Source organism: Mixophyes fleayi, chromosome 3 (genome assembly GCF_038048845.1).
Source record: "Mixophyes fleayi isolate aMixFle1 chromosome 3, aMixFle1.hap1, whole genome shotgun sequence".
Classification (NCBI taxonomy): domain Eukaryota; kingdom Metazoa; phylum Chordata; class Amphibia; order Anura; family Limnodynastidae; genus Mixophyes; species Mixophyes fleayi.
Window position 1 is genome coordinate 274,931,306 of NC_134404.1, and position 12,043 is coordinate 274,943,348.

The window sequence follows — 12,043 nt, forward strand, 5'->3', positions numbered from 1 at the left end:
AGTAATTGTGTATGATTATTGTGATTCTCATGTGACATGAAGTTTGCTCAGATCATGAAAACTACCCCACGTTGAGAGCGAAACTTTAGCATTTCAAGTAATTTAGAAACAATCACCTGTAGTTTAGTTAATGAGATGATTTGCAATATTTGGTCTTTAGTAATTGTTATTAGTGAAAAAAACAAACGTGTTTTAAAGGGGGATATAAGACAATTAAATGTGCTTATAATTTGTTGTTATTTTGAATTTTCTATTAAATATCTTTTATGTATACATTATAAAGATAAATTTGTTCAAATACAAACATTTAAAAAAGTGATATGTAGAAAAAAACATTGTTTAAAGTTGCTGATCTGACAAAAAAAAAAGTACACACTGCAATATCTGGAGTAAAATTGGGCAAATGGCCCAATGTCACAGAATGAATGACAACAGCAACGAGCGTTCGATAGCCAATAATAATTTGATTTAAATCCAATGGATTATTATCAGCTGTGTTGGTAAATACACACTAACAGGCACCAATGATGCCAGAAGAGATAATTATACTGTGTAGTAAACTATGTGTGTGGTCAAATTGCTAATGATCTGGTCAATCAGTGCTTATGATTGGAAAACTATTTTTGTGTTTCCATTATTGTGGTTACATGAATTAAATAAACAAATTATAATATACCACAGCAGCAGGAAAAACCCAATAAAACTGGGAAGTATGGTGAAACTTGAGCATTTATAAACTGATTTCAACATTATCACAATAAAATGCCCTGTTGTTTAAAACAACAGGGCGAGTGGCATCTCACAGAAATTCTGCCCTGCTTTCTCCCGGCATGCAGCAAGATCAAGGCAGTGGTAAGGTCCAGCTGAAAAGGATCAGAACACATGTTAATATTTTTTACTGTATATACTTCCAATGATTTCATACTATGGGTTGTTTTTTTTTTGTGGTCCCTGGGCACCCTCTGAAGAGATAACCCTGCAGATAGCAAAGGTCAATAAGCAGGTATTGGCCCTGTATTCTCCACAATAGATTCACTATGTCATAGGTAGAGATGAGTGAATGTTCTACTGAAATTCCAGCAAATTGAATTGGCAGAATAGTCAGTTTTTATGGCTATGTAATACAATCTTTGAGTTACAATTTTGCTTATCCATTCTGTGAAATGACCATTCTACATAATATTTGTAAATTCCGCTGAATTTATTTTGTATAAATAGAGCTGAGACAACAATGTTGTCAATTCATTCTGCTCTGTGCTGTGGTTGTGCAGTGATAAATGAGAAGTCCAGGCTGAACAAAAATGATAGTGGAATTCCACACGGCACACTTACGGCTATATTCTGCTGGAGAAATGTGCAAAAATATGACCCCATTTACAAAGTGCAATGGATGGGTACCGCAAAACGATTTGGTTGTGCAAGAGTGCATCTGGATGTTCTGTCCAGCTCACTTCTAGGTGCACACTTAGCTCCCAGGAGATGCCTCTGCAGATTAGAAGTGCTCTTAGGTTTGTGCAAAAGTATAAACATCACATCCAAGTTCCAGTCTCCTTCAAATTCAGAACCATCCCTTTCATTAAATGTGTCCTTTCAGTATTTTCCAAAATGCTGCTCAGTTTTGCCTCATTTATGGTTTAAGTTAATTACTTAAATGCAACTGGAACACAAAATGCATTCCATTGAAAATAACAGATGAGGCTCAATCTCTGCCAGTTCATAGCTGGTGTAAAATTTAAGTGTTTCAAAGGAGTGAAAATGGCGTTGTGCCCTTTCGCAAAGCAATGAATGCCCCCAATAATGCTCCCTCTCCATCCTCTTTATCTCACTTAAATAATATCACTTTACAAAATGAAATCTCAGTTTTGAACAGCTTTGTAAAACCAGGCGTTCAATGTACCTATCCCGTACATCCTTTCTCTGCCTAACTCTGTATATTGGACATGAAAACTTCTGCTGCTCAGCGAATGGCGCCATTTTGCTTTTGCAAATCAACATATACATTGGTGGAAATCTAGGCATACTGTATCTGCGCAAACCTATAAGCCTGGCACAGCCAAACAGGATTTTACATTGAGCCTTAGCTGTTAAGCGCTTCATAAAAAAGACCAACATTGTGGGCTCAGCCGTATATCACCACTTCCATTATTTGTTGTTGTTGTAGTACCATTATTATTAGTGACATTCTTGAGTGCATGATCCTGAGCACAGCCAGGTGCATTAGAAGAAAGAGACAGAGGAGATGACTGAGAGTGTTGAAGCCAGTATTAATTACTGTTTGCTTATTTATTTTCGCACAGGGGGGAATTATTTGGTGTATTTTTACCAGAAATTGTGAAATCTTGATATGTGTGTGTCTGTGTATGTAGAAAGATTATTATTATTATTATTATTATTATTATTATTATTATTATTATTATTTAGCAGCAGCTGTCCTGTTTTCTGTCAAGTGGAATTTATTAGTAGTAATGTTGCTAAGAAATGACAAGCATCCCGCTCTCTCTTATTCCTTTGTTAAGGATGACAGACAGATATTTCCTGACTGTCCTGATTTAGCCAAGACCGTCACAATTTGAGAGAAATATCCAATGGTCCCAATAGTCATGGTTTTTTATCTAGAAATGGGCAGGGGAGGGCTGGCAAATTTTAGCCCAGAGAGCAAGCCGCGACTCAATAGCCTAGTAGGAACATTTTAAAGGACAAAAAATGCAGGTGGCCCAGTGACCCAGCCAAGCTGATATTCGGTGACTTTGCAGAGGAAATTTAAAACGGCAATGGCTTTCAAGGCAAGTTTTGCCTTGAAAACCATTGCCATTATAAATTTCCTCTGCAAAGTAGTTGAATATCAGCGACTTGCAGAATCCGCTGCGTAATGCATTTACCCCCCTGGACTGCAGATCTATAGGTACATAGTCTAGAACTCTGAACACATTGTTGTAATAATACAAATGGTCACAAGTTCCAGGAATTCCAATCAATATTATTGTACTAAGTCCTAAGTGAGCAAGTTTTAATATGGTTAATGATAATGATACTTGACCAGTAAATCACAGACAAAGAGAGATGACCCAATGGGGAACAATCATGCAAAAAGGTGCAGTAACCCATAGCAACCAATCCAATTTTAACTGTCAATATCCTAGAACAGTTTAGAAAATGAAAGAACTACATGACTGTTACTATGGGTTACAGCGCCTTCTCTAAGTAGTACCATTACATGCACATCACTTTTCATGAACATCATTATTGTGTACAATATGTGGATAGCTTAGAAATAATAAACTTGTAGAAATCAGATCATCATTATCATTATTTACTTATATACCGCCACCGATTCCGCAGCGCTGTACAGAGAACTCACTCACATCAGTCCCTGCCCCATTGGAGCTTACAGTCTAAATTCCCTAAGATATACACACACACACACACACATACACAGAGACTAGGGTCAATTTGATAGCAGCCAATTAACCTATTAATATGTTTTTGGATTGTGGGAGGAAACCGGAGCACCCGGAGGAAACCCACGCAAACACGGGGAGAACATACAATCTCCGCACAGATAAGGCCAAGGTCGGGAATCGAACTCATGGCCCCAGTGCTGTGAGGCAGAAGTGCTAACCACTAAGCCACCGTAATTAAGTTTTTCACACATGTAAACGGAGCAGTTATAATAAGATTGACACTTGCAGGAGAAAAAAATGGGAATTAATGTTTATTAATAGTATAGAATTACAATGGAGAGCAAACCTCTGCTGTTTTCACAGCAATGTAATAGTTCTAGGACTATGACCAACAATAAACATATTTATGATATAGAAGAAAAGTTTATTCTTGCCCTGCCAGGCTTGTCCTTGCCCTTTGTAAGCATTCCTTCTCCCTTGCCTCCCTGCATCTCTATTTTTCATATATTCCATATTTGCTAAGGAAGTGTGCTGAGGGCACTCTCCTTTAGTTGTCAAAAGCTTATAAAGAAATCCTGACAAGGGAGAGGGGGGAAAGTGGGAGGGAATGGAAATTTGAAAGAGGACTGCCTTATTCAGCAGCTGAATCTAAGTGAGGATCTGAGAGTGTAGCTGGGCAGTGCGCTTTACACTGTGGGGAGAGATCAATGGACATGTTTGATCAGCTTGTATAAGGAGTAGTAAGGATACTAAGAAGATCCGGGTTGCTTACTTGGATGGACTATCAAGAATATTGTTAGCTTATTACTTTTGGACTCATTGGAAAAACGTAGAAATTGGTAGTGTTAATAAGAGGAGAGGATTATTTTACTTTGTGGCGTTTAAAGGTAAGACATTTGGCCCTATACATATTCACTGGGATAGATAATACCTGCTTAAAATATTTCAGCTTAATATAGTTTTTAGAGATCTGCTATTGCCACAGAGAATTTGGCCCAGTATACTGCTGATTTGTATTTTATCAGTTAGAGAATGTGAGGATTAGGTAGTCCTGTGAGTGAAACACTGAAATATTTTCTATATGTGTGCTCTAAAACTAGTGTGAGAACGGACATTCCCTGTGACTAGTTATTCCCTAATCTAATTTCAATCTTCATCCTGTAAGCAGACTCTTGTGATTTACTAAAGCTGTTTGTATTGTACTTGTTACTATATGGGCTTGTATAAAACTTTTAAAGATTTTCAGGTTATTGCTTGTCTTATCTGGAAATGTAACTACATGGAGTAATGACATGTCCTGCAACATATATCAACTGATAAGACAAGGGTTATTAGCACAGAAAAGTTTAGCTCAAGTTTTTACCCTACTCATCTGCTTTTATGCATGTTATCCATGTTTACTGGTAGACATATTTCTTGGCATTTGTTAGTCTAGTACAATTTGGGGGAGATCATGTTACATATAATCTTGCAAACAACTTTAGTTATGGTTGCAGTCACTAATATATACAGTTTTAGCATGTATGACATCTGGACACCTGCTGATCGTAAGTTGCAGAGTCTATAGAAGAGAGTAGTAGCATTTTGCTATACTTGAACTACTACTTTTTTTTTTACTAGTATATGAATATGTTCCTCACCCAGATTGTGTGATTGTGTGCAAATGGCATAAATATAGAAATATATTTAAACACAAAATTAAAGAAGAATACATGACATTGATCCATAGCAGAATAATTTACAGAAGCAACATAGAATCACATGTGCATGTACATAATATATATACATGTGTGTGCATGTATATATATATATATATATATATATATATATATTTTTTTTTTTTTTTTTCCATATATATATATATATCACATAGATAAATAGCCTTGCATTGGTGATAGAAGAACAGTGGTCGACAGCAACTGTTGGCAGCCTCAGGATAATTACTAAGAAATAGGAAAGATCATCTGATAGTTTTACCATACAAACATATACAGATATTTATACAGTCTCCAGATGTTGTATAAACTTTGTTTTTGGACTAGTATACAGTATATGTTGCAGTATTTAATACATCTCTTTGCCTTTGCTGAGAATGTAGGACTAGAAAATATTGATTCTATCACAGCTGCTCATCATTCCATTACCAGATTAGATTTATGAAAGATCTTGAAAATGTGAGAAGTGTCGAGCTAGTATGGACACGAACCAAATGCCTTGAGCAAACAGTTTGAAGTAAAAAGTTTGGAACAGAAAGAATGGACTCTGGCTGAGAGCTCTGTCAAGCCATACAAAGAAGTAAAGATTACAGTTCAAGAGTAGACACAAATTTGCAACTCTGCTGTATCATGACAGGCAGCTTCTCATCTAAAGTACCAATTGTATGGAGTTGTTAAGTACTACAAGAGGTATAGCCTGCTGCCTTTCTCTCTGATTATGATTGTTGCTATGTATACTTTGCAAGGGTTATATTTCCTAAGCTGCTATTTCATGCAGTTTGAAGTGGGAAAAATAAAAAACTTAATTTTAGAGTGCCAAGAAGACATATGTTTGCATCACAAGAAATTCAAAATAATTGTAGAAAAACTGTTTCCATTGGGTGCTTGCTCAATATATACCAAAATCCTATTAAAATGGGGGAGGGGGGAGGTAGTTCAAATATATTTTATAATAGTTGCTTTAGGCTATTCTGTGCAAAAATTATCAAAACACGATATCGGTAAATCATTTACTGAAAAAAGTTGGTGCTATTGGTATATCACACCTTATAAAGAAAAGCCAGGTAGCTTCTAGCTTCTTACGGTAATACTGTGGTAGTCCTATGTAACTCTGCACAACTAGAATAATCACTAGTAATATTTTTATCATTCCATAAGTAATTTTGATATTGCAACATATTGATGATCTACAATATTTATTACCTCATAAATCACATACTTTTCAATGTTCCAGTATTAAAATGTCTGCATAGTTCATATTGTGGCCATAGTGGGTCTATTATTTTTTTAAAAACCTCACTTGGGAACTTTTTCCAGTAGGGGGCTCATTTAGAGTTAGCTGAGCAAGCCATGATCCACGGAAGACTTTTTTGAATGCAGGACAAATTCTATATGCTCTTGCAGGCTGTATACACATACTAGCCAGCTCCATTTTACATTAGAGTTTAGAGTTAGGCTACTCTGTACCCCCATCACAACTCTAAGTCAGGTTGCATATTTTACCTAAACCCCACTGCAGCACAAACTGTTTTTTCCAGGTGCTAATTTTGCGCCCAGTAGTTGGATTTGCACCTAACTCTAAATCAGTCCTTTGGTGTGGCTAGAGGTGCCGCTTGGCATAGTAATTCTTGGTGTGGTATGCAGTGTAGTAATACTGAATGAAATGGTACTAGTTAGTGTTCTGCGAGTTGGTCATGATTGTGAGAAACAGCTGTAGGTAGGTTCCATTAGTATGAGAGATTATGGTGTTTTCATGTAGAATATTTTTTTCTCTTTTTCACGATTTTAAAAGAGGCTCCATGTATTTATTTATCTGTATCTTTATTTAAATTCATATCACCCCATTCATATTTAGAGCATTAGCAAATGACTGACATTATCTTTTCTACTAAATTCTGTGAGAAAATGAGCCTATATTAAAGCTATTACTAACATATCAGACATGTACGTGTAGTTTACTGCAAAAGTATTTGGCATGCAGCCAAGACTACTGTTACTTTTTAACTTTGTTGAAACAATGTTGTTGCACTACCTAAAACAGTTAAATGAGATTTTCAAAGACGTTTTTTTAATACAACCTCTGTCATGTGTTGCAATTAGGGGAATAAACACCGAGGGGCTGATGCAGACTTGGATTCAAAAAGAGAGTAAATTACTCTTAAAAAAAGAGCACAGAAATCGAGTGTATTTCGCCCATATCCAGTGCAGTACACTTATTGAGATGTGCATCAGCAGCATATGTGCTCGGTTTACCCTAAGTTATGAATACACCATGGAGATGATTTACAAAGCAGGAACAATGCAATAATGTGCACATTTTACACATGCTTAGGCACTGTATGCAAGCTTCTGTTTCTGCCAAGAACACATATAAATATGATTTACTTTGTGAGTCCTACCAGACTCGTTGTAAATTCATGTCTAAGCACTGCTTACCTGTGTTCTTGTGTCCTAACCCCCTCATTATAGCAACTTTCCATAATTACTGTTGTTTACCTGTTGACTATAAACTCATAGAATTCAGCAATTTGAGGAAGCAAAGGGAAATAAATCCAACCTGTCTGAGGTCTGAGAGAGGTCTGCATCCAGTTGCATAAGAAGAGCATACCTCCTATGTTAACTCTATTGCTCTAGAATATTTGGGTTGCAAAGCTACCATGTGATGTTTGTGCCTACTTACCAGGACCTAGGGACCATACTTTTTTTTAAAAAAAATAGTAATAGTAATAGTGTAATAGCGTAAATCACAAAAAATTACAAACTCTGGTGTTTACTGTACTGTGTGCTTACAGTGTCTTTATTTCCTTTAAGAGTCTTTTTTTTCTGTTAGGTTGGTTTATTTTCAACTTGGTCCTAAGTAAGATTAGTTGAAGAAATATGAGCATCCACATGTTATAATGTTTAGTCCAGGCCTGTCCAACCTGCGGCCCTCCAGGTGTTGTGAAACTACAAGTCCCAGCATGCCCTTCCAGCTATCAACTGGTTGTCTACTGGCAAAGCATGCTGGGGCTTGTAGTTTCACAACACCTGGAGGTGCCGCAGGTTGGACAGGCCTGGTTTAGTCTATAATAAAATATTATTATAGTACCCAAAACAACCGGGCTGGTTGATGGTCACAATCTGCCAAATGGAATGTAAGGAGTTTCAGTCATTTGTCCAACCTCTACTGCACTTGATCTTGGACTTCAGTGTTCTGTATCACTCACAGTCAAATGTGTTTGTGAGTGTGCATATCCCCACTGATAGCTAAAGAACCAGTAATGCTATATTTGGCATCCACTACAACTATTTATTGTATTCCAATTAATTTTGTACAAATAGACCAAAGGGCTTCAGATGGTATTTTCTAAGAAAACATGCAGGAAAAGAGCCAGTATTATGATTAGTAGGGATTATGGAGGGATTATGCTTTTCAGGATCAGAACCACCAGAGTCATACACTCAGAAATAAAACAGCCTGAGGCCTCTTCCTCTCCCTGCCTGATGCTTGGCTAAACTTCATTTTGTTTGCATTCTTCAAAAGTAATAGCAAACACCATGATACAAAAATGTCGACAGCTAAAGGATCAAAGATGCCAATTTACTTGCTGTCAAATTGTTTTTAATGTGTTTCAACCTTCTATATCTCAATTTATTTTCATGATTTTTTATATTTTTGAATTCTGAAGTATAAATTGCCATACAAGCACAAGAATATCAAGAACTAACCTTGCCACTGCATGACCAATCTACATTTTTGGGGGTTCAAACATTTGAGCACAAATAAATTGTTTTGCTTATATTTACTTAAGTAATTTAAGCAAAAATTATGTTTTTCTCAGGAGAGAAATTATTTTTTCTTGCCAGCATTCTGGAATAACTATATTCAGGCAAAATTAGGGGAGAACAGACTATATAATTAGTAAATACACTTTAAGTTACTACATAGTTAGTTCAATAGCTACATAAAAGCAATAGTAATCAGCTTGGTCTCCTGAGCATATAGCAAAATCGATTATGTGTAATATATATATGTATATGGAATCTCTCTCTCTCTCTCTCTCTCTATATATATATATATATATATACATATATATATATATATATATATATATATATATATATGGAAATTTAGAAGTGCTGTTATGATGATTTGTAGTACCCCAGATGCTTTAAGGATTTAGATATATGGTGTGATATATTTTTTTTATGCTTTTTAACACTATATAGTATAATATAAAATATATTAAATTATGCAAGGGTGTCTGCTCTACGCCCCACACCTCTACTTTATCCAGTTACCTCTCCCCTCTCTCTCTACTTCTCTCCCTCATGTCCATGTCCGTGTTATTTCACGTTTCCTTAACGTCTCCCCTATATCCCTCCACTGTCTCTGGTGTTCCTACATTTATACTTACATTTTCCCTCATGTCTCTTTTGACCCATTCAACTTTCTCTAATGACTCCCCTGTGTTTCTTCACCTCTCTCTCATATTCTCCATGTGTCCCCTCTCCTTTCCCTTATCTGTATCATCTGTCTGTCCACACACACCCTGTGCCCCTATTATCATACCAGGTACCACCCCCTCTCCACCTACTCTCCTCTACACTTACACCCTGCCCCTCTCACTCAGTGCCTAACCCTCTACCCCCCTCTATCTATTCCTGTGCCTGATTCTGCCATTTCCTCTCACCAGTGAATTCTGAATCAGGAATATATTTATTATATTTAAAATTTTATGTTTTCCCAAATTTTGAGATTTTCTATATAAGTAAAACAGTTACAGAATTCAGAAGACAGAATAAATATATATATATATATATATATATATATAGCAGGGGTGCACCAGGGGCACTGTGTGCTTGAGGTGGCTTGCCCCATGTATATGAAGGGGATAGGAGTTGCCTGTGTATATGATGGGATAGGAAGAATTGGAGAGCAGCCCAGCACTGTCTAAAATTATAGACATGTCCCCATGCATACTGGTCATGCCCATTGGCGGCATGGCATGAGAACCCCTCTCTAGAAATACTGCGTTTACCCCTGTATAGGTAGCAAGGCCGGACTGGGACTAAAAATCAGCCCTGGCATTTAAAGCACATAGGCCCAGCTCTGTTCCAGATTAATAATAACTACAGTACATTTTGCAAAGCTCATTGTTATATGGTGTCCCATGAGATATTAATATATAAAGTGCAGCTTGACTCTCTATTTGCAGCATAGGGTGCACCAGTATCAGATAATGGTATGCACAGGACTGACAAGAGAAGTTTGGGGCTGGGGTACAGTGAAATTTTGCCCTCCCCCACCCCCACAGGTGCACAGGAAGAGAGATGTATACCGACGTGCAGCGGCGTCGGTGAAGGGTGTGGTCGCATAATGTTGAGGCCTTGGTCAATATGTGGCGTGGCATAACAAATTGGGGGAGACTCAATTGCTGGCGATGTGATACATGGGTATCGCGCAGCGCTCATTCCTGGCAATTACGGTAGAAATCTCTACTTATTTTTTCTTGAGAGGAAAAATGAACAGTGATTTCTGTCAAATTTCAGCCGCAAAGTGTCTCGCGGATGTTCACTTTGCAGCTAATTGAATTCCCCATTATGCATTAAAATGGTGTTGCTCTCACCTACCTGTTATTGCAGCTTTCACAACCTGGTACTGGATTCTTGCATAGATCCTGGAATGTTGGGACCTGTTGGAAAATGTATATATGGAAAATCGAGCAATAAGTGAACATCGTACATGACACAGATCACACAGTATAAAATACATACATTATAATAAAATATTACATTTATCACCAGCTACATAATTCCACCCCTCAGACACATCACGCCACGTCCTGCATCACGCTACCCCCTGCCACATCACCCATCATACCACAATACCCCCCCCCAGACAAATCACACCATGCCACCCCGCAGACAAATCAGGTTACCACCCAGTCACATTATCATGCCACCCCCAAGGCACATTATCATGCCACACAAGACATATTATAACCCCACGAGACACATTATGACACCCCCCCAGCCTGCTGTACTTACCTATGCAGCTGACATCAGAGTAAAACAGAACGCCTTGCAGAGTGAGCAGGTAAGCTCTTAGTCTCGTGAGATTTGGAGTTCCAGGCCTGCTCTGCAGGCTGCTAGACAGTATATGATGACATACGCTGTCACCACACACTGTCCGTGGACAGCTCCCCCCAGAGTTGGATTAAGGCTTTGGGGGGCCTTGGGCACTTAATACAAGGGGCACTATGGTCTAAAATTAAGAGCATAGTATCATAATTCACAAAAGAGAGAGTTACTAACTAATACACAATGTAGAAAAAATTTACCATTCAGTCGCTTATCAAAAATTATTAAAATCAGAATTTTGAGGTTCAGGTTCAGTTAGGTGGCATTATTATTTATTATTGTAGATTTCTAAGGCACCACAGTGCTCCCCAGAGCCATACAGTAGAGAAAATAGTACATTCATAAAACAGGGACATACTAGGTAGACTAAATAAATGAAGACTTGAAAACAAATGGTATGGAGGACCCTGCTCATTAGAGAGGAACAAGAGGAGCGAGTGTTCAGATTGGAGATTATGACAGTTGTGAGGGTGCATTAGTGTGAATAGTGTTTTCGAGGATAAGGTCACCTGTAAAAAAAAAAGATAGGTTTTCAGAGAGTGTCTAAAGATTTGAAGACTGTGGGAAAGCTGGATTGAGCGTAGTAAGGAATTCCATAAGTGGGGAGCAGCACAAGAGAAGCTTTGTAGGCGGGAGTGAGAGGTGGCATTGGACATGGTTGCACAGGGGAAAAATAGATACTGGGAAATGGTAGAAAAAGGTGAGGAGATACATGTGATAATAGGGGCAAAGAGAGACAGACACATAAAGGGGGCGAGGAAAGGACAGACACCCACAATGCGAAGACAAAGAGACACAAACACA

General features: G+C 37.7%; 1 protein-coding gene across 5 annotated transcripts in view; it reads left to right on the top strand.

Moving 5' to 3' along the window:
* Positions 1 to 4,063: 4,063 nt before the first annotated feature.
* Positions 4,064 to 12,043, top strand: part of VIT (vitrin) — a 108,234-nt gene continuing 100,254 nt past the window's right edge. For all 5 annotated transcript variants that reach the window (XM_075203630.1, XM_075203631.1, XM_075203632.1 and 2 more), the window contains exon 1: positions 4,064 to 4,288. The gene's annotated coding sequence lies outside the window, so the exon portion shown is untranslated. The remainder of the gene's footprint in view (positions 4,289 to 12,043) is intronic.